The 24,522-nt window shown below is 35.8% G+C and overlaps 1 protein-coding gene across 2 annotated transcripts in view; it reads left to right on the top strand.

The window, feature by feature from the left end:
- Positions 1-24,522, top strand: part of CSMD3 (CUB and Sushi multiple domains 3) — a 1,257,946-nt gene that overhangs the window by 338,027 nt on the left and 895,397 nt on the right. The window lies entirely within an intron of this gene.

Raw genomic sequence — 24,522 nt, 5'->3', positions numbered from 1 at the left:
TGTCTTATTTTTCTTTATCACCTCTTATGGAGCTCAATAAATGATTTCTAAACTGAAAAAAAAGCAGTTTATAATCAAAAAGCTTCCCTTCAAATCATCTCCCTTTTAATTCTGTGTAAGGAAATGTGCTAGCATATGCTACTTTTAGCTTATTTATTTATTAGGGAGTGATTTTAATCATACTGAAGTAGTCACAATTAAACATCAGGCTTCTATAGCCATCAGATATATAATGTTTAATGTTGTATTTCCATTCTATGACATAATTAAACACTCCAGTAGTACACAGTGCAAGTGTTCAATTACGCGTATCGTCTTTTAAGTACAGTAAGCCCAATTTAGTTATCAATTAAATTCATAGTGATTCTGACCCTGGCTGGTTTTTATTACAGATGAATTTCTTTTTACCATCAAGGAAGGAACACTTTTTAATTCCTTATAACTCAGTTCTGTTGAAGATTTTGACTATATTTTAATAACATTTTTGCTAATGCTTGCTGCAAAGCCAATGCTTTGTAGTTGAAAGATTTTTATATTACCAAAGCACAATAAGTGTTTCCATGTAGGTATATGGTATAAATGAATGATGGCAACCAGCTTGCTGTTCAATTTCTTGGATGTTCACATCTTGTTTCCTAAGTACAATTATTTCTGTTGTTGTTATTTTGCAAACCCTAATATGTTCATTCTGACTTGCACACATTCTCTCCAAGGGCCTCTGGCTTTTCTTTTGCTAATTCACATTTTTTGCTTCCTTCCAAATGTTGAATGAAGTGTATCTTATTTTAGAAATTATTCAAATTAAGTATCCACTCTTGACATTAATTCTTTCATTGTTTATGTACTAAGGCTATTTATTTATCAATTTATTTATTTAAAGTTTATTTATCTATGTTGAGAGGGGGGAGGAGGAGAAGAAGGAGGAGGAGGAGAAGGAAGAGAGAGAGAGAGAATCCTAAGCAGGCTCTGCACTGAAGCATGGAGCCCAACACAGGACTGGATCTCACAAATCATGAGATCATGACCTGAGTCAAAATCAAGAGTCAGATGCTTAACCGAATGAACCACCCAGGCATCCCTAGGTTAGGCTTTTAAACATTTTTTGACATATTGAGTTGTAAAGTAAATCAAATGATTTATTGATTACTTAGAGTATGCCATGTGGCCCTGATAGTCCTCTCCATGGCTCCAGAGGGCACAATTGACACCACATTTGGACAGGGTCTCCTAGGACTCTTCTGTTACCTCCAATCCCCTAGTGCAACAAGTGGTTGTACTAAGACTGATAAAGACTGTGTATATTCATATTTGTATTCCTGAATACTTGACTATAAAAATATACAATTATTGCTTTATTGCTTTTTGACCCTTCATTTTCTATGTGCTAATATATTTTTGATTTATGTTCATAGATAATTTACTTCAAATGAACCAAAGTATGAATATCTTGGTATCTTTACATTTTATGCTATTTCTCATACTCTTTCACTGAGAATAATAGCAGCATGTCTCCTTGTACAATATTTGGCCATGATGTTATGGTATTGAGCACCTAATTTGCTCAACAGATGCTGGTTGAAAGAATGAATAAATCAATTATTGAAATGAAAAGACAACATATTATAAATCTGGTATACCTGAATTCTGCCCAGCTAACTGTGCCCGTGTGACCAAAAGCAATTTCCTTTATATTTTTTTGGATTCAGTTGTTATTATCAGTAAAATTAGGTATTCATTTGTTAATTTTTTTTTTTTAATTTTTTTTTTCAACGTTTATTTATTTTTGGGACAGAGAGAGACAGAGCATGAACGGGGGAGGGGCAGAGAGAGAGGGAGACACAGAATCTGAAACAGGCTCCAGGCTCTGAGCCATCAGCCCAGAGCCTGACGCGGGGCTCGAACTCACGGACCGCGAGATCGTGACCTGGCTGAAGTCGGACGCTTAACCGACTGCGCCACCCAGGCGCCCCTCATTTGTTAATTTAACACATTTTAAGATTTGCACTATTCTAGAAACTGGAGATCTAAAGATGTGCTTTCCTGAGATTTATTCCAGTCAGAGGAAAACGGGAAAATAATAAAATATTTTGGATTTTACTCATCATTTCAATAGGATGCATTAAGTAATCATATGCAGAAATACCACTATACCTGTGGGTTGGACACCAAGATGAATAAGATGCTACGTTTGCTCTCATCAGTTTATGTTTTAGAAGGAAATATGTTTTCATAATTACAGTATGTGACAAACAGTGAAAGTTGCCATAGCAGCATTAATGACAAAAGTTGGGGGAATTTAGAGGAAAGGAGACAATTCTTCTGTTTGAAACAGGGCCATGTGATTCTGTAGTCTCTTGTAACAATAATATGAAATATTTTGATTGACACTTGTGCAGGTACTGAAAAGACTCATGTTGAAATTATCATAAAGATGTCCAGGATCACATTTTTATAAAAGATTATATAAAGCCACAAGCTCTCAAACCCTCTGATTGCACGCTTGGTGAAGGCCCAAGTTTTTTACAATGACCTTCAAAATTTCTAATTGGTCCTGTTATTTCTCTGGTCCATCTCCTACCAATTCCCCCTTACCCAACTCCATCCAGACTTGTTTGGAGATTCTTCCACCTTGTTTAACATACTCTCACTTCAGTGCTAGACACTTGCTGTTCCATCTACCTGGAAAATCTTTTCCCAGACACACGATAGCTCACTTCCCGACACCTACCAGGTCTCTCTTAAATATCACCTTGTTAGGTAGGTCTTCTCAGACCACCCTATATAAAACAATGTTCTGCATTATCACATACTTTATTCACACTAAATTCAAATTCATATTAATTTTTCCACAGACTTTATTTTTAAGAATAATAATATTCTCTCATTTGTTTATTTTCTTTCTTATTAGAATGTAAACTCTGAGATTAAAAGAATTGATCTGCTTTATTGATTGTTTTCCTGGTTTTAGCATCTAGACCAGACCTAGATACAAAATTGATTTTGTATCTAGACAGAGACAAAAATATTTTAAAATCTGTATGTTAATCAAAGGGGACTACAACAGCTAAAATGATTTTGAAATATAGAGACCTGAAGACTAAATATAGGGACTTAAGACATCCAAGTAAATAAATTCATCTTAGTAAAATTTTTATTGTTTGTGGAACGTCGAGAAAGAGACACGTAAGCAGCAACAAAACAAAACAACAATAGAAATTCTGAATGATTCAGATAAGAAAAAATATATACATTTAAAGGATATTGGATGGCAAACACATTAAGGGAAGAGTGTTAGAAAGAGCCAGGATGTCTCTGGGAATGTGAGAGACAAGATATTTTATGAATGATTAAGTGATTCATCTCCATTACCTTTAAATCGGTGCATCTTTTTTTTTTTTAATGTTTATTTTTGAGAGAGTGAGAGAGACAGAGCATGAGCAGGGGAGGGGCAGAGAGAGAGGGAGACAGAATCTGAAGTAGGCTCCAGGCTCTGGGCTATGAGCCCAGAGCCCAGTGCAGGGCTTGAACTAACAGACTGTGAGATCATGAGCTGAAGTCAGAGGCCTAACCGACTGAACCACCCAGGTGCCCCAAAATCTGTGTATCTTTAATCAAAATAAATTCCTAAGGGAAATAATTTGATTAGACGGGACCGGAATGTCTATCTGCCTTAAGGTCAGTGGTGTAGTGGGGCCGAGTTAGGAACACTGTGAGCATCAGTCCCAACAGAACTACCTAGTATGTTGAAAGGGCAAATCTTCTGAGAAAACATATGGCTACCAGAAAGAAGGTATGGGGAATGGGGAGTAATGATGACCAATAAAAGTTACATATATCCCTGTAGTCTCTGAACCTCAGAACATATTTAGGACTTCAATACTCTACAACCGTATTTTTCAGTATTTATTTGCCATCTGTATACCCTCTTCAGTGAAAAATGTCCTTGTGTCTTTTGCCCCTTTTCAAATATGTTTGGTTTTTACTATCAAATTTGTAGAGTTCTCTGTGTATTTTCTATATTTCTTACTGATTTTCTGTCCAGTTATATCAGTTGTTGAGAGAGAAATGTGAAAATTAACTACAATTATGGCTTTGTTTACTCCTTTTTTCAGTTCCATTCATTTTTGCTTCACAAATTTTTAGATGCATCCACATTTAGGATAGCCATGTTTTCTTGGTGGATTGCACCTGTATCATTATGTAATATGTTGCTTTATGTCTGGTAATTTTCTTTGCTCCAAAGTCTACTTTATCTCCTGCTAATATGTAGCTATTCTTTTGGATTAATATTTTCCTGTGATTGATATTTATATAACATATCTTTCTCTTTTACTGTCAAGATACAATATTATATTTGAAGTGAGATTCTTGTAGGCAGTACATAGTTTAGTTTAGTTTTTTAAATCTACTCTGTCAATCTATTTATTTTACCTAGTATATTTAGATCATTTACCATTATTGTAGTTTTGATGTTCGAGTACATGCCTGCCATGTATTATTTTGTTTTATGTTTATTCTTTTTGTATTTTATTTTTCCCTTTTTGCCGTTTCCCTGTATGTTGTTGGAACATATTTTTAGAATTTTATTTTGATTTCTATATTGTGCTTTTCAGTGTATATCTTACTATAGTTTTGTCAGTGGTTGCTCTAGGTATTGCATTATATATACATAATTTATCATAGTCCACTGGTGTCATTTTGTCACCACTTCACCAAGTGAGGTATGAAATCTTACCTTGTTTTATGTTCCTCTACCTTAAGGTATTTATAATATAATTGTTGTATCTTCTCTGCATACATTTAGAAACAGTATTGTAATTTTTTCCTCAGTTGTCAAACATAAGTAGAAAACTTAAGAGGAAAAGGAAAGTCTATTGTAATTACTCATATTTTTACTTATTCTATTCTTTCTTCTCTCTTTATGTTCTAAGATACCTCCTTTTATTGTTTCCTACTTAGAAAACTTACTTTAGATATTCTTTGAGTAGAGATATTTTGCTTATAAATTCTCTTAGTTTTCCTTCATCTGAGAAGTCCTTCATTTCTCTTTTTTTCTTGAAGCATATTTTTGTGGATATAGGACTTCATCTTGACAATATTTTTACTTTTATCAAGGCAAAATGTACTACTTTTCTGGCCTTCACAATTTCTGTTGAGAAAGCTTCTGTCATTTTATTTATTTTTCATCTCTAGGTAAGGTATTATTTATCTCTGACTACTTTAAGATTTTTCCCTTTATCTTTAACTTTCAGATATTTGACTCTGATGTGTCTTTATGTGGACTTTTTCTTTCCTTTTGGGTTTACTTACCTTCTTGAATCTACAGATTTATGTTTCTTGCCAACTTGGTAAGTTTTTAGCCATTATTTCTTTTACTATATTTTCATCAGTTTCTTTCCCTTCTCCTTCTCATATTTACATCACATGATTCTTAGATTTTTTTTGTTATAGTCTCACATGTCCCAAGGATATATTCTTTTCTTATTTTACTCTATGTTTTCTCTGCTCAGATTATGTGACTTCTGTGGCTTTATCTCTCAGTTTATGTGACTTCTGTGGCTTTATCTCTCATGCCTTCTTCTCACTCCTTTCTGCTATTATGACCATACATTGAAGGTTTTTACTTTGTTATTGTATATTTTCAGTTCTAAAATTTCCGTTTGATACTTCTCTTTTTCTCCCATTTCTTATCTCTTTTTTTACTTCTAAGCATTTCTCTTTCTTTGCTGATAATTTCTATTTTTTATTTGTTGCAAGCAGGCTTGTAATTGTGTGTTAAAACATTTTTATAATTACTACTTAAAACATTTGTCAAATTATAACATCTCTGTCATCTTGTTTTGACATGTTTTTTTTTTTTTTTCATATTTGAGATCTACCTGGTTCTTTAAATTTTTTTTTTCAACGTTTATTTTTGGGACAGAGAGAGACAGAGCATGAACGGGGGAGGGGCAGAGAGAGAGGGAGACACAGAGTCGGAAACAGGCTCCAGGCTCTGAGCCATCAGCCCAGAGCCTGATGCGGGGCTCGAACTCACGGACCGCGAGATCGTGACCTGGCTGAAGTCGGACGCTTAACCGACTGCGCCACCCAGGCACCCCAGTCTGGTTCTTTATATAACAAAGAAAATTTATGTTAAAACCTAGACCTATTTTGATACTATAAGACTTGGGGTCTTTTTTTAATGTATTTTATTATTTTTGAGAGAGAGAGAGAGACAGAATGAGAGTGGGGGAGGGGCAGAAAGAGAGGGAGACACAGAATCTGAAGCAGGCTCCAGGCTCTGAGCTGTCAACACAGAGCCCAATGTGAGGCTTGAACCTGTGAACCATGAGATCATGATGTGAGCTGAAGTCAGACACTTAACTGACTGAGCCACCCAGGTGCCCCAACACTTGGGACCTTATCTGTAATGTTAGCTGGTCTCCTGTCTTAGTTGTTTTGAGCTGCTATAACAAAATACCATACACTAGATGGCTTATAAACAACAGAAATTTATGTCTCACAGTCTAGGATGAGGGTACCAGCATAGTTAGGTGGAGGCCCTCTTCCATGTCACAGACTTCTCATTGGTATCTTTATGTGGTACAAGGGGTGAGCTAGCTCTCTGAGACCTCTTTTATATGGTCAGTAATCCCATTTATGAGGACTCCAATTTAATGATCTAATCACCACCCAAATGCCCCAATTCCCAATTCCATCACCTCGCAGATTAGTTTTTGAACATATACATTTTCAGGGAGCCATAATCATTTAGACTATAGCATTCCACTCTTACCCCTCAAAATTCATGTCCTTCTAACATGTCCTCGGCTTAGAAGTCCAAAGTCTCATCTAAATATTATCTAAATGAGGGGCGCCTGGGTGGCTCAATCAGTTAAGAGTTTGGCTTTGGCTCAGGTCATGATCTCACAGTTTGTGAGTTTAAGTCCCACATCGAGCTCTGTACTGACAACTCAGAGCCTGGAGCCTCCTTCCGATTCTGTGTCCCCTCTCTCTCTGCCCACCGCCCCCCCTCCATCTTGTGCTCTCTCTCTCTCTCTCTCTCAAAAATAAATATTAAATAATTTAGTATTATTTAAATCAGATTTTATGCTTGAACCTGTAAAATCAGACATGTTACATGCATCCAAAATATAATGGTAAGGCAGACATAGGCTACACATTGCTATTCCAAAAGGGGAAAATAGAAAATAAAATGAGTAGCAACCAAGCAAGTCTAAAACCTAAAGTCCCACTGGGGTGACAGTCCTGCCCCCATGGCTTTGCTAGGTATAGCCCATGCTGCAGCTCTCACAAGATAGAGTGCCCTACCTGTGCTTCTCCCAGGCCCTATTGGTCTGGGGACAAGGGGGTAGCCCTGCCCTATAGTTCTGTTGGTATTACCCCTAGCAAGGACCCTTTGTAGTGACTTTGCCCTTGCAGCAGCCCTGTGCTCGGGTCCTGTGCCCATGGCTCTGGGATACTCCAGTCTTCAAAATTTAGGTGGAGGTAGCCATGCCTCCATTGCTCTGCTGGACAGGGATGGAGTCCTCATGGTTTTGAGTAGCATACCCCCCATAGCTTTGGGTGAGGATCACCGGGATTATTGAAACCCAGGCAGTGGCCTCCAATTTTGAAACCAAAAAATTAGCCCTAATGATCTCTGAATTGCCTTTGGAGTCTTTCTTCCCTCTTCTTAAAGGATAGGACGAGTTCACGTTGAATAGCTTTGTGGTCCCATTCTACAAAATCTAGGAAGTCTAGCAACCTTCCTTCATTCCTTCCTGTGTCCTTTCCCTTCAATTCAAACTGGCTGTTTTCCTGCTGGTGTGGCTAATTAAGCCTGTGGTTCACACCCATACTAGTCACCTTATCAAAGGGTTACTTGGCCATACCTTTAGTATTTTTTGAAACATGCTTTATCATTTTTGCAATATGCATAGGCTGAGAATTTTCCAAATTTTTAAGTTCTACTTCCTGTTCTGTTAACATTTTCATCTTTAAATCATTTCTTTCTTCTTGTACTTTACTATAAGCATTTAAGAGGAAGCAGGTCACTCCTTAACACTTAGTTTAAACATTTCCTCAGCCAAATATCCGATTTTATTGCTCCCATGTTCCTTCACAGAATACTACAATGTGAACACAAGCAAGCTCTTTGCCACTTTATAATAAGAATCATCTTTCTTCCAGCTGCCAATAACATGCTCTTCATTTCCATCTGAGATCTCATCAAAATGGCTTTTACTGTCCATATTTCTACCAACATCCTTTCATAGCTATTTAAGAATTCACTAAGATGATTGAAGCTTTCTCTGCAACTTTCCACTTCTCTTGTTGTTACTAGAATTGCTTTTTTTTAAACTTTATTTTTGTTTTGAGAGGGGGAGAGAGAGAGAGAGAGAGAGAGAGAGAGTAGAAGGAGAAGGAGAGAACATGAGCAGGAGAGGGACAGAGAGAGGGAGAGAGAGAATCCCAAGCTGGTTCTGCACTGTCAGTGCAGAGCTTGATGTGGGGCTCAATCTTACCATCCACGAGATCATGACCTGAGCTGAAACCAAGAGTTGGACACTTAACCGACTGAACCACCCAGTCACCCCACTAGAATTGCTTTTAACAGTTGCTATTCATGGCAATGTAGACATTTTCTAACATGTACCTCAAAATTCTTCCAGCTTCTCTCAGTTCCAAAATGACTTCCACAGTTTTAGGTATTTGTTACAGCAGTACCTATACATCTTGGTATCAATTTTCTGTCTTGGTGCATTTGGGCTGTTATAACTAAAATACCATAGACTGAATGGTTATCACAAAAATACCATAGACTGAGTGCTTATAAACAGTATAGATTTATTGCTAACAGTTGTGGAGGCTGGAAGTCCAAGATCAGGGTACCAGCATGGTCAGGTACAGGTGAAGATCCTCTTCCAGGTTGCAGACTGCTGATTTCTGGCTCTGTCCACACATGGAAAAAGGAGTAAGCCAACTCTCTGGAGCCTCTTTTATTTAAGTATTGATCTTATTCATGAGGGCTTTGTCTTTGTGACTTAATCACCTCTGAAAGGCCCAACCTCCCAATACTATAACCTTGAGCATTAGGTTTTCAACATATGGATTTTGAGGAGACACAAACATTGAGACTCTAATAACTCCTCTTTGACCGCTCTAGTGAGAAAAAGATACACCATCTTATTACTGTTACTGGGTTAGCAGTCCAGTTGCCTCACTTCCCTCCATTGGTACTCCATTCTGGGGAGTCCTCATTGCTGTTGGTCACTGTTTGTAGTTCTGATGCCTCATTTGACTCACTGATGCCTCCTCTGTTGGAAGGAGTAGAAGCACTTTGTTATTGCTTCCAGTGTGGTCTCCAGTGACATCATAGGGACTGGTTGCCTCATTACTGCTGGGCTGTGATGAAAGAGCCAACTCTCCAGAAGTTCTTCTTTGGTACCACCCCAGTGGGGAAGAGGTAGGGGATCTTATTAGTCAGGTGGCAGTGGAAGTCTGGGATTCCCACATGGATCCCGCTGACATTTGGAAGTCTGAGGCATTCGTCACTGGCATGCCTAGTTGAAATCCCAGTTGTCTATTCAGGCTTTTCTTACACTAGCCCAAAGAGGGAGCCCTGGGACTCCTTGTTACAGCCTTGGGAAGGGTTAAGTCCAGGCTCCCCACTCATTCTTTATAGGCTTGGGTCGAGGTGTGGCTACAGTTTTTCTCCTGTGGCATTTGACTGGAGTAAGGTGACGATTGTCTAAAAGTTTTCTATCTTGCTAGGCTGCCCCATTTGGCTACAGACTGCAGGTGTTAATTGGAGCTTTTACTGTCCGTGACTTTTGGCATTTCTGAGTCTCCAGCTTCTTAAATCTCCGAGTATATGGAGGAAAACAGAAGAAAACCTTAGAGAGCTCACAATTACATCATTCTTCAGATCCCAAGTTTCCTGGTCAGTTTTCCTGTTTCTCTCCACATTTAAGAGTCCTTTTCAGTTGTTTCATGTGTAATGTCCATTGTTTTTTGTTGTGCATAGTAGGAATAAAAAAGAAAATTGTGTCTGCTCTGTCTTCCTAGAAGTGGTCACATGTATGTTGAATGCTGAGCAGTTCTTTATTCATTGGACATGCTTTAAGTAAACATTATCAAAATATCATCATTTAGCTGGTATTTACTAAATACCTACTATGTGTCATGCATTGTTCTGGGAACTGAGGGAGAACAGTAAATATACAGTTGAATATTAAAGGTAAATGCCATAAAATGTGTACATATATATTCCTATGCTAGTAATTTTGCTGGCTTTTAATTTTTAGTTCCCAGCAAATAAAGTTGATGGGTTCCAGTAATACTTAGAAGTCTGTCTCAACCCTAAAGATGCATTGAATGTGTTAATGAAGCTAATTTGAAATCAGCTCTCTTAATAAACCTCCCATGCATATATATTCAAGACTTTCATATGCACTATAAGCACAATTATATATTACAATGGGCATTGAATAGAAGACCTGTAGGAATATGCTAAGTTAGTAAGTGTGGTTATATTATTGTGAGGGGATTTAGGGTAAGGGGAAAAGAATTATTTTAGAATGAGAGACAGCTATATTTGAATTTCAATGGTTAACTTTAGGGAAATTATCTTCTCTGAATCTCAATTCCCTGTCAAAGTTATTTTTAAAACTAAATGCAGTTATATCCATCCATCCATCCATCCATCCATCCATCCATCCATCCATGGAAATGTATAGGGATTCTGATAAATACTAGATCCTTCCCCCTTGTCTCTCTTTAATGATTTTTAAAATGTAAATAAAATTAGTTGAATAGATTATAAAATACTAAACATCACATTATAATTAAATTCCCCTTACTGGTATATGAGCTGTCCTCCTGTGTCTGCCAACAGTGGAATGAAGTCTTGATAGATAAAACCCCGCACATAATGGTAGTTATCAGAAATATAGGAACTCAGACAGGTTTCAGGGACTCAGATAAAGCACTAAATATTTAACAGCAAGTGATTAATCCTTAATATGGTGTAATTGCTTTTGGAAATCTGGAGCAAAGCAATTAAGTCGGCCAATAAAAGAGAGACATAAATAAGACTAGTGCTTGTTCCCACTATTTTTCCTATATAAATTCTACAAAGGCTTTCAGTACATAGTACCAATATGTGTGATTGACAATACAAATTGTAATAGCTCTTAAAAAGGCATTTGGAGTCGTAAGCTCAACAATGAAATAGAGTTGTATTACTTACAAAAGGACAAATTTTCCATTATTTGAAAGAAAAATATAAACTTTTCGTAGTGAAAATATGCAACCAAAACTTCAGTGTACATTATGGTCTGTTAATTTTTATCATAAATAAAAAATGGAGAAAAGTTTTCAGTTGGATTTCTGGTGTTAAAACCCTAGCTTGGCCTTTTCATCGTAACATTGACTTGTGTTACCACATATGAGCATATAATCATTAATATATTTTTTATATCTGGGCTTCTGTTATAATTTGTTATTGTCATGTACAGTTTTTATACTTCAATCATGTTTTATATTCTTTGCAATTAATTTGAGTTGTTGTCAATGGTGTTTATTCATTTACAATTTGCATTTCTTCCTTGTTAAGTGTCTGGTTGAATTTGATTTGTAATTGTTTTCATTCTTGTCACTGTTGGCAAGGAAAGGCAGCTATGTTCATATGAATAATCTGAAAACAATGTGTCTTTTGCCATAAATGACCTAGTATTTTTAGTTTATATATTGATTATTAATAGAATACATATAACCAAAAAATCATTATTTTTATTTTGGCTCGTAACACTTTCCAAAACCAAATAGTGCCAAATACCATATTTTATACAAGGATTTTATGAGGGGTCTTATTCCTCCTGGGAAATGCAAACATTTTAACTGCTCTGAAAAGACTAAAATTACTTCTATCAACTGGAGTCGATGAATCAATTTGTATTTTAATTTTGTCCCAGACCTTTTTTTCATAGTTCAGAATTTAAAGCTTTTAGTTACAAGTGATGGTATTAACCCCCAAATAGTCTACAAACAACTAGAAAACTATTTAACATTTTCTCATTTATGGCTAATTTGTACTTCAAGACAGTCTGTAAGTGCTACAGACCATGTGAACGGTTGGCATTAAAAATAACTCGAAATTTGAGTGGCCTTTGGAAATTTTACAAGGTGAGGTTTTAGGCAAAATTAAGTAGGTAAAATTTTGGTAAAGGAAAAGTAAATTTGAGGTACTGTAAGGAATAAATAGATCAGGAGAATATTTGATATGGAAGAAAATTGCAATGTGTGTTTAGAGCTTTTAAAGCAAATTTGCCGTGGGAGGAAAGTGCAAAATAGAAAAAGTTAGGGCCTAATTTGGGACCCAATTCTGTCATTCTGTGGAGTTTGAGCTTAATTCTGATAAGAAATTGTAATGTGACTGGGGTGTGGGAATTTGGTTACATTGGGAAGAAACTAAGTAAAGGAGAAATTAAAATTGTAGAGTATGAATTTAGGAACTTTTTAAAGTATATCTAATGGCACTCTCTAAAGTGGTAAAAAAATCTTAAATAATCCTTACATTTTAAGTAATCTGAACACACTATTTATAAAGCATTTCTTTCTCTAGACAATGCCAAGTAAAACCTCCTATCCTTCACATTCTTCCAAATCCTTCATTCTAGGTCATTCAACAGTTTTGACATCTGTTCCCTTGATCCGCTCATTTCTGCAAGCCTGCCTTCATCCTCCTGGCTTCCATTTTCCCCCCTTCACAACAGAGGACATGCTCCATCATATATTGCCACGTCCTGTCTTCTGTATTCAAGTCTCCTATTGTGTGCAGCCATCTAACATCAAACCTTAAATTTAGTTATTTCTGGTTTTAGTTTCTGTAGCCAGAATGCCAGGAATTGGGAAAAACAAAAACAAAAAACTACACAACCTTGTATTCTGGTGATACTACCAATCTTTAGTTTCCAACCTCCGCTAAGCCCATGATGTACTTGGACTCTCTAAGAGTTGCTGATCGATTGCCACTTCCTTCATCCTTGGCAACATCTGAATCTCCATTGCTCCCCTTTAGCCTGCTACTCTGGCTCATCCCCTATTGCTAAGCACACTTCTTTTCTGTATTATAGAGAAAACCCAGTCTAAAATCATGAACCCCATTAACTTTCTCACCTAAATGCTATCCACACATTTGCTTAATGTGCATTCACTCTCACTTTCTTTTTTGAAGAGTAAAATTACTCCTCCACTTTTCAGATAATTGCTTGATCGATGGCTCCCCTTTTCCAACCATATCTGCTGGGATTCTGACCTAGGACTATTCTCTACAAACTATTGTCTATAAAATGATCCATCTTTCTGACTCCCTCCTCCCCCAATTAACTGTAAACAAACTCTAGTATCCCTATTTTATAATTGTTTCTTATACTCATGTTTCCTCAACCCTGCCTTCTTGTATTTCCCTTTCCCTTTATTCTCAACATATCTGAAAAATAGTAAAATTCTTTCTCTTTTCAATTCCTCACTTCCCACTAACTTTAATCAACTAAAACCAGGTTTCTGCTTCTAAAACTCCGAGACAAATTACCTTTGCCTATGTCCCCCATGGTTATTTAATAAATTTGATCAGTTCTTTTCTTTCCCTATTCCACTTGACTTATCTGACAATGAAGACCTTCTTAGATCTTCCCTTTGTGTTTTTCTTCAACCTCATCTATTGCCATGACCTCTAAGTCATATAGTTTATGTCCTAAACCATATGACTCATGTCCCAGTTCTGTAGAAATTTGCTACCTAATATGGTAGCTACTAGAAAAGATGGCAATTTAAATTTAAATTTTAATTAATTATAATTTTAAAATCTCTTCATCAAGCACACTAGCCACATTTTAAGTGTTCAACAGTCTCATGTGGTTAGTGGGTATGATGGGGGGGGGGTTGGTAGCAAATACCTACTTGTCTCTTTTCAACATCTGAATATTTTCTGTCATAAGCACTGCTTCCCAATATGATAGACACTTGACCACTATTTCCTTTACTTTGCAATTATACTCACACTAAATTTGTTCTCATAGCATTTATACTAATTTATTTAATTCTGGTCACATGTCTTCCTCCCATACTTCTTATATTTCTTGACTGCTGCATTATGCCTGTTTGCATTCTTAATCTCTAACACAGTGCCTGATATATAATACACACTCAAAATATTTTACATGAAAGAATTAATGCACCATAAGACATACTCAGGACCTCAGCTGAATTCAGGCTTAAAATATATTTTCAATATTTTAGAATCCCCTCATATTTTAGGGCTTAATTCAAATTTATTATCACATGTTTTTTCAGAGGTACACAGTAATGGCTTGTGGGGGCAAGTATCAATTTTCTTGGATGATTCTTTAAGAGTACTTGATGTGGATTATTTCAAATCAAGAAAACAATGATTGGCTTCTAAGAAATACATAAATGTATTTTTTGGCTATTGTTTAAACCATAATAGATATTTTATAAATATTGGCAAGAATAGTATGATAATAGTATTAACTATATGCACATCGCTAATGCATATTTATTAACACATTGTATTTTCAAACTACCATAAAGTCGACACATGTGTAAACTAAAGTTCCTTTAAAATTATTGACTGCATCCATCTTTCTGTCTCTGAGAGAACAAATTCATAGCCTGGTACCAGATTCCAGGTTTCATCTTGTGGCCAGAGTCCCACCTGAGATATCTCATCAGCATAGGTGAAAAATAAGGCCCATGTACAATTTTAATTTCTAGTTATAATTTGGGCTTCCCCACTCAGATCTTCTGTTTTTACCTTTTTTCTCCCCTCTTTGTTCAACTTCTGCTTCTATAAATTTGACTTCTTTAGATGGCTCATATTAGTGGAATCATACAATATTGGTCTTTTTGTGACTGGTGGATTTCACTTTGTAGCACATGATGGGATTTCCTTCAATTTTGAGGCTAAATAATACTCTATTGTATGTATATACCACATTTTGCTTATCCATTCATCCATCTGTGGACATTGTATTTTGTAGCTGTTTTCAATAGTGCTGCTATGAACATGGGTGTGCACATATTTCTTTAAGACCCTGATTTAAATTTTTTTTTTAGTTACACTCAGAGTCAAATTGCTTTATCATATGGCAGCTCTAGTTTTAATTTCTGAGGAAGCTCCACATTGATTTCCGTAAAGGTTGCACTATTTTACAATTCTGCCAATAGTATGGAAGTTTTCCAATTTCTTTGCATCTTAGCCAGCACTTTTATTTTCTGTTTCTTTGATAGTAGTCATCTTGATGAATATGAGGCAATGTTTTGTGGTTTTGATTTTAATTTCACTGATGATTAATGATGTTGAGCAACTGTTTATATGGTTGTTGTGCATTTGCATATCATCTTTGGAGAAATGTCTATTCAAGCCATTTGCCCATTTTTATTTGAGTTCTTTGATTTTTTATGTCAATGAGTTGTAGGAGTTATTTGTATGTTCTGGATATTAACCCTTTATCAGACATATCATTTGCGTATTTTTAGGATGCCTTTTTAATATCTTGATTATTTCCTCTGATGCACAGAAGTTTTCCAGTTTGATGTAGTCCTCTCCCTTTTTTTATATTTGTCTATTTGTGCTTTTATTGCCTGTGACCTGAGCCTTTTTTTATTCTGAAAACATTCTGTGGGAAATGGTATCTACCATCAGAATGTTGTTTTAAGCTAGAAAGCTCAGAATGATCTTTATGTTTTCTTTGTAAAGAGTCCCGTTATTCACTTGCTTAAAAATAATAACAACAATAATTGGAGGCTACAAGATAAACTTCACATTTCTTTCATTTCTTTCTTTTTTCTTTTCTTTCCTTTTCTTTCTTTTTTCTTTTCTTTCCTTTTCTTTTTCCTTTCCTTTCCTTTCCTCTTCTGTTTCCTTTCCTTTCCTCTTCTCTTCTGTTTTCTTTTCTTTTCTTTTCTTTTCTTTTCTAGGTAGGCTCCATGCCCAAAGTGGGACTTGAACTACAACCCTGAGATCAAGAGTTGCATATGCTACTGACTGGGCCAGCCAGGTGCCCCAAACCTCACATTTCTTAACTAAGGATTATAACTTGCTAATTTGGATGCAGTATGCTTCTCATCCACATTACATATATGTTCCCATCCCTACTCCCAATGTACAGCCACACTAGGCTTCTTCTGTTTCCAGGTTATGTCTTATATATTCTTGGGAGTTCCCATTTGCTCTCTCTTTGGAAAAGTCTCTCTTTTCTGTTTGGCAAACTCCTACTCATTTTGTGAAGACTTTACTAATTTGTCCTAGCTACTTCTCTCCTTGATCTATCACTATTGTGTGCAGATTAATCTTATGTCACTTCCCTTGTAGGAATACAATTATGATGCATACAAAGCACTTAAGTGTAGTGCATGCCACAAAGTGTTCACTGCATGTAAGTTTCTATCTTACCCATAATGGTTATTTTAATAATATTGGTAGGGATAGTATGATAATAGTACTAATTATACTCATATTGCTATTACATATTTATTAATAAGTTAAAATTTCAAAATATAAAGTCAAAGCATGTATAAACTAAAAGTTCTCTATAAAAGTATTGGATGCATCCATCTTTCCATCTCTGAGAGAACAAATTCATGTCCCAGTACCAGGTTTCAGGTTCTATCATATGGTGAGAGTCATCCCTCAGACATCTCTTCAGCACAGATGAAAAACAAGGCCAATGTGCAATTTTAATGTCTAATTATAGGTTGGACTTCCCCACTCAGATTCTTCTGTTTTTACTGCCCTTTCTTTCTTCTTACCTTCTCAGCACGAAATGTCCTTCACTCTTCCTTCCTGTTCTTTTTTAAACTAATGTTATAGTAATCCTTAAATGTTATACATGTGTATACATCTCCATGAAGCTTATTAGGGATAGCTACCACACCTCAGTATTGCCGAAGTGTCCTGTGTTCTTTACATGAGATTTTTTAATGTTTATTTATTTTTGAGAGAGAGAGAGAGAGAGAGCCAGCATGAACAGGGGAGGAGCAGAGAGAGAGAGGGAGACACAGAATCTGAAGCAGGCTCCAGGCTCTGAGGACCAGGGCTCAGTTCCAGGGCTGGAACCCACAAACAGTGAGATCATGACCTGAGCCACAGTCAGAAGCTTAACCGGCTGAGCCTCCCAGGAGCCCCTCTCAGTGAGATTTTTAATTTCCTACTGACATCGAACTGATTGAGACTATAATACTCCATTCATCTTTCAATCCTGTTAAGTCTAACACAGTGCCGGGTCTTAGCAGGTTGCTAATACATATTTGTTCAGTGAATGGGAATTCATCACAAGTCTACTATTTGTCACCTATATTAATAAGGTGGGCTAGACTTCCCTTTCATCTTTCTTTCCGATCAGTACGCAAGGCTGACTGACGTGCTCTTAAGCCTTCTGGCTAGGTCTGTTCCTTATGCTTGGAGCTCTGAAGTAAAACAGGGACTATTTCCCTGAAGCCTGAAAAAAATTGCGCTAAGCTATCCTTTACAGACCTTCTATCCTATGTCCCACTCTGGTGCCCCCTCGCTCCCCAAAGGGTGGTAGTAATCCTCCAGAGAAAAGACATGTTAATCCTATTGAGTTGTAATCATTGGATTTCTGTTTCCCAAGTTTATGCTTACAGTATGAAAAGACAAATATAAAAATGTGTGTAAAACTGAATTCTGTGTATGTGAAAATCAATCTTCATTATGCATTTTAATATCATTTTTGTATGCAATGGTTCATCCATGCCGTTATCATTACTAAGAAAACATGAAACTTCAGCTGATTCCAAATGGAAGACAGTCTAGTAACAGACTCCCTCAAATGTGTTTAAATGTTTCAGTGAACAGAGTATTTTGAGCAAACATCATTTTGAGATTCGATAAAATATCATATCACCCAATTTGACACAAAAAATTATCCCATTTCGATGACTTTTACACTATGTCTCAGGAACTGTATTCACTTAGTGCCACACAGTACTTGAAACATTCAAAATGTAGCTATGGATTAATTTCAAAGTAAGAAAAATAGACAATGAGAGCAGTATTTTGAAATTGTTCTTGAAATTATAAAGTTATTGGAATTAGTTTATATATTGAAATATGTTCAGAATTTAAATAATGAAGCTTCTTAGCATATATTAACTATTTTTTTATGTTTTTAAACATTATCTTTTTATATTTGGAAATGCATTTTAATTGTATGTGTGATTTATTAATGATTTAAACCAATACATCCAGTTCTTCCTCTTTCATATAATTTTAACTGATTTTTACTTATAATGATTTATAGAATTTAGTACATTAAAAAATTAGATTGATGAGGTCAATTGATTGATGGAGCAAAATTTCTACAGGCAGATTTTGTTTTCCAGCTCTATGTTTTTTTTTTTCTCCAGCTCTATGCTTTAAATGTAAATTCTGTTATACAATGAGCTAGTTTTGAATCTTATCTACAGTAGGGAAAAAAACTGTTGTCACGTATTTTAAGAGTTAACTTAATAGTTAAGTTAGGCTATAATTCTGCATTGCATCTTGCCTACCTACGTTCCCTTCTACCTCTCCCTCTGTACTTTCTCTTTCATTCATCATTGCCTCATTCAAATGTTATTAAACTTCTATTAAGTGCCAAGCCCTCTGCTAGGAACTGAATATTCACCAGGAAAACTCAACATATTTAGGTCCTTCATGGGGCAGGACAGAAAAACAAAACAAAACAATAAGCCCACGTATTTACGCAAATTGCAAATTGTAGTATAGATTATGAAAGAAAGAAATGGGGCTGAAATAAATAGTGGACCTCTATTTCAGATAAAATGGTCAGAATAGACCTCTCAGCAGGTGATACTTAAACTGAACTGCAAAAGATGATAGAGAAATTTCTCAGTGTGGAGTGGAATAAAGAATATTCTAGGCATAAGAAAAGTCAGTACAATGCCTTGAAGCAAGAACTAGGTTGGAGTAGTTGATGAAATGAAATACCAAAGTAGTTGGTTTGGGGTTAACAGCAGTAGGAAAGTCACAGTTGGAAGACCAAGCCGTGCAGCTTTCCAGGACTTACAGGAAAGAATTCTGATTTTGGCCTCAATGTAATCAACACCATTGAAGCATTGTAGAAGGAGAGCAACATGTTCTGATTTATATTTTTATAATACCAGTTTTGCTGCTGCATGGGCTATAGATTAAATAAAATTAGAATTTAAGTGAAGAGACAGGTTAGGAGGAAGATCCTAATGACAGCCTGGATCTAAGTACTGAACCTGGAGATGTTTAGAAGTTGTCATATTCAGGATTTATTGGAGATGCATGAACAGGACTTGCTGGTGATTTAGAGACGAGGGAATGAAGAGAGAGGAAAAAGGAAATAAGGTTCCTGTTTGGGCAACAGAGTAGGTGGTAGTGCTAGTGCCTCAAAGCCCATCAAAGACTGCCTGGCACACAGTTGGTACTCCATAAATGATGTTTCATGCCCGAATGGTGGCTTGAATCAATGAGTACATGATAAAAACTGGTTCATATGGAAGGAAATTACGACTTCATTTATTGATGTAAAGGTTGGGATGTTTGTGAGATACTCCAAGTGGACGTGGAGGTGGTTATTGATATGTTTTGGAGCTTCGATTTTTAATTTGTGAATCATTCCTCATTCAATCATGTCCTTTCCGCAAATATTAATTGAACACTTGCCAGGAGCAAGGATCTCTGCTGTTTGAAAGAGAATTGAGAGATAAGGCACAGCCGTGCCCTCAAAAAGTCTACAGTTTCCTAAAAGACACAGAAAAATAAATATATTACTATAGCATAGTGCTACAAGGCTAGATAAACAACAAGGTAGAAAGAGTTACCTGCGCTAGAGAAGTCATAAAAGAATTCTTAAGGGAAATAATGACTGAGATTATGATGAAAGCAAAGAGAAGAGTTATCAAATTCGTGAAGGAGACAAGGGGGAAATAAGTGTTTTTAGGAGCAAGGAAAAAAGTGGGACTCACTTGTACTGATGGTAGACACCCTTGCTCTGTTGATTGGGAGGAGGAAGAAAGTGTGGAGGAGGGGTGTGGAAAGACTGAAGTCTGAAAAGTAAACACAGCCCTCTGCTGTTTCTTACGGAAGATAAGAATGCCTAAGTTGATCAGCTGATAGCAATATGAACAACAATGTTGAAAAGTTGTATTTTCTCCTCCTTTTGTCCTTTCTACTTTCTTGGTTAATTTTTGTTGCCATTTAACATTCTGTCTCAGATCTATTCTCTCATCAAAATTGCATGTATTAATCACATCCATATCAGTTGTTTTATAATCTTTTAGTATAAACTTTATATATTTGTTTATATTTGCTAGTATATAATTTTAAAAATGTAGATGTACTTTATATATTTTGAAACATATACATTATTATATTTCTTACAGGTGTGTGTGTGTGTGTGTGTGTGTGTGTGAATTCAAGCATTTTTCCAATTTTTCTCCCTCTAGAATAATGATCACCTCATCATTTCAAAGTCAACTGATTAGCAACATTAATTGAATCTGCGACTTTAATTCTCTTTTGCCATGTAAAATAACATAGTCATACAGATGTCGTCTTTTGTGGAAGGTATCATTTAGCAAGGCACACGTTGTTAACACTTTTTTCAAAATCCACATGCTGTACTTATTAGCCATGTAATGGGCGATACATTTATTAACCTCTCTGAGCTAATTTCCTCATCTTCACAGGCCTGTGAATAAGGCTTAATTAAACAAGTGTCTAATAGAGGGCTTGCATAGTACCTATATGCCCCACCAGTGAAACTACTAATTCCAGCGTACCTAACAATTAGGTATGTCCCTGTAGACTTCGGGTAGAAAGGTGATGTCTTCAGAAGAAACCACATAATTGGCTAAAGCATTTCAGCTAAAATGATTTATTTATTTTTAAATGTGAAACTAATAAGGGAAAGAGATGGACTGAATATAAAAAAACTGTATAATTGCTCTTTTTAATTTTTTTTAATGTTTGTTTATTTTTGAGAGAGAGAGACAGAGAGTGAGCAGGGGAGGGGAAGAGAGAGAGGGAGACAGAATCTGAAGTAGGCTCCAGCCTCCACGCTGTCAGCACAGAGCTGGACAGGGGGCTCGGACTCACAAACTTCAAGATCATGACCTGAGCTTAAGTTGGATGTTTAACCAACTGAGCCACCCAGGAGCCCATAATACATCTTTTTATACATTAATTTTTTTCTATCTTTTTGGTTCATTTCCTAATAGTAACAATAAAACAATGCCCCCAAATAATTTAGATGTGAAATATGATTAGATGTTATGAAAAACATTTGAATAAATATTTATTCTAAAAGCTTTCTATTTTAGTTATGATTCTTCATTTGATATGTTAAAATGTAGCATATTAAAACAATGAAAGTACTGTGAACATATCCCCATTTTTTCCCCAAATTTGAACTTTAACGATCTTTAGCTATTTGGTAGGATTTTTTCCTATTTTTTAATCACCAGGTTTAGGTAATAAGCCCTTTAGAGAAAGGATTTACTTGTTGTATATTTTTTGGTCATTGGTTTGTTGGTTTGGAAATTTTCAGCCATTGTATAGCATTTCTGAGGTTAGAGCCCCAGCATCTTCAGCTCTGGACTGAGAAAGACCGAAGTGTTATTATATTCCTTGGGTAGAAGGTCTCTGGGTCCAGCTAGGTCTGGGATTTAAATAGCACAGGGCATTCACTGAAGCTTTTACTTGCCTATTCTCATCAGTAGCATTTGAAATAGCCATGGTAGTTGGTTCTAACACATACATCTTCCTAGAAAACAATGGTATACTCTAAAGCACATAATCATATGCGCTGGAAGCATTAACACTCCACACATTTTCCTGAAGGACAAGAGAAGCAGATGCTTCTTCTTTTTTTTTTTTTCCTTCCCCCAGTATTTAACACAGTTGATTGTGCATGACTAATTCTTTTGCTAATCTTGTCTGGTGTCAATCTTTTGGTTTTTAGTGGAGGTTTCCTTTGGGGATTTAGCAGCACACATGGCTGACCTGCATGCTTCTTTATCTCCAGGGCTCTAGTAAAATATTAGCACACAAAGCTAAATTGATTTGGAAACATAAGGCACAAAAAAGCTGGTTTTATGCAAATGTTAACACTGTATAAAAAGCCCTTGGACATCATTTAAAGTGCAGCTTCACCTCACTAACTGGCTCACTGACATTTGGATGGATGCTAAAATTAACCATTTAGAAAATCTTAAGCTTTGCTGTTCCTGGGGCCCTGCATGTAAATGTGGGTGTCCCATACCCTTCTTCACCCCTTGTATGACTGTGCAGCCAAGTTTTCATTTATCATGCCAAGAGAGAAATTATCCAAAAGAACAGAGTATCTAAAAACTCGTTTACATTTGGCTTTGGACTTACCTTCCCAGCTATAATTGGCTTTGGACTCTATAAAAATTATTTTGTATTCCCTAACCACATGGTAACGGACATCATGAAAAGGTGACCCAGATAAGTAGTAGGTGGCAAGGTTTTGGATGAACAATATGTGGCTAAAAATTTACCGCTGAGGGCTCTGATTTCAAAGAATACTTTTGTGCTATAGCAACTTTTGTTGTATTAGAATCTGATACATATTTCTTACAATAACACCTTATACAAGATTGGTATTCAAATTATTTATTGAATAAATGAAAATATTGTTTACTTTTATCTGTAACATAAGTCGTTAATGACAGGTATTAGGCTTTTCATTTTATTTCTTCTTTGAGTTTTAAAATTAACCAGATGAAAATCTAATTTTGATCAACACATTCACATGTACATAAAAAACACTTAATTTTGAAAAAGGAAGTTGTACTACAGCTAAAAGGAAATGGTCAACAAGAATTGCACAATAACGGTCTCCATAAATTTCAATGTAATTCCGTTTAACTTAATAGATAATTGTGGACTACATCATTAAAAAATAAAATAAAAGGAGAGAAAAAAATAGAATAAGAAGTAACAATTACATTTAACCAACCTAAAGAAAATACACCCTAAGCATTGTTGCACTGAATGTGCATTTGACATACAAAAATGTGTATTCTTGTAAGAAAGTATTTGTGTAATACTCATTCCATTTATAATAAATAATAAAACAAAGAAAAATATTGTTATGGACCAGAGTCATTCGGTTCACTTGATTTTAGTAAGAATGAATTTCTTGATGCAAATAGGAAGTCTATAGTGGTTAATTAAGTGGAAATATTGCAGTGTGTAAAATTTTGTCAACATTGCTATACTATAATCATGAATTTGCACAAGAGCATTCTGTATATCGCATAATTTCATTAAAGACTTCAAAAAATATTTATACTTGAAGTAGTTTGCAGATGGATTCATAATAACCTAATTTTCTTAGACACTTTAGGGATGTGTGTGTGCATATGTGTGTGTGAATATATACACATATATATGCACACAAATATTTGTGATTTTAGATTAACACCTCAATTGTGCATTTAAATACCATTACCAAAACTTCCTATATGTGTGACAAATATAAATTTCATATCTGAATTATTGAGATGATTAAAGTTTAAATGTCGTTTTTAAGTTCACATTCTTTTTTAAGTTTATTTATTTTTGAGAGAGAACGTGCACCTTACTTGGGGAGGGGGGCGTGCAGAGGGAGAGGGAGAGAGAGAATCTCAAGCAGACTCTACACTGTGAGCGCAGAGCCTGATGCAGGACTGGATCCCATGAACAGTGAGATCATGACCTGAGCCGAAATCAAGAGCCAGTTACTAGAAGGGCTGAGCCACCCAGGTGCCCCTACGTTCACATTTTTGAAAAAATAATCCAGAGTAGTAACTGAAAAATACTATAGAAGTGTTACAATGATCATTTTTTTCATAAATCATTATAATCCTATGACTATGATTTAGTAATAAATAAATCTGAAATGTAATGTGCATTCTACATGCCAGTTGTTTACGCAATATGAAATTTTGTAGTGTATGTTTAACTAATTTTTCTGTTGATTCTTTTTTCAAATTTAGAGGATGAGAGATTGAGATAGAAATTTTCCATAAACATATTGATCATGTGTGTTTTGGCCTCAGAGGGACTTTCTAGAAAAAGTAAAAACAAAACAAAACAAGCGGTCCTAGTTTACTTTGTCTTTAGATTGGTTTGGTTTCCTCTCCTTTTTTGGGCATCTCCTTCCAGCTCCCCATGTCACCTCCATCATTGTGTATGCTGGTGTATTCTACGCTTCACTTTTTCTCACTGGTTCTTCATATCACACTGCAGTGTGTAGAATGGTAAAGCTGTCCTCTTAGAAGGCTTTGTTTGAAATGGCTCTGCCACTTAACAGCTGTGTGATCAAGGGCAAGTTACAGACCTTTCTCTGCCTCAATTTCCTCTCCTGTAAAATACAAGTAATTTTATTTTTTTCTATTTTCTTTTAACAGTTTCTTTTTCTTTTCTTTTTTTTTTTTAGTGTTTATTTATTTTTG

The sequence above is a fragment of the Lynx rufus genome, unplaced genomic scaffold (genome assembly GCF_022079265.1).
Source record: "Lynx rufus isolate CCGP_SWC_20201006 ecotype Redwood Valley unplaced genomic scaffold, mLynRuf1.p SCAF_12, whole genome shotgun sequence".
Taxonomy (NCBI): domain Eukaryota; kingdom Metazoa; phylum Chordata; class Mammalia; order Carnivora; family Felidae; genus Lynx; species Lynx rufus.
The sequence above is the reverse complement of the archived record's forward strand: the minus strand, read 5'-3'. Positions and strand labels throughout refer to the sequence as shown.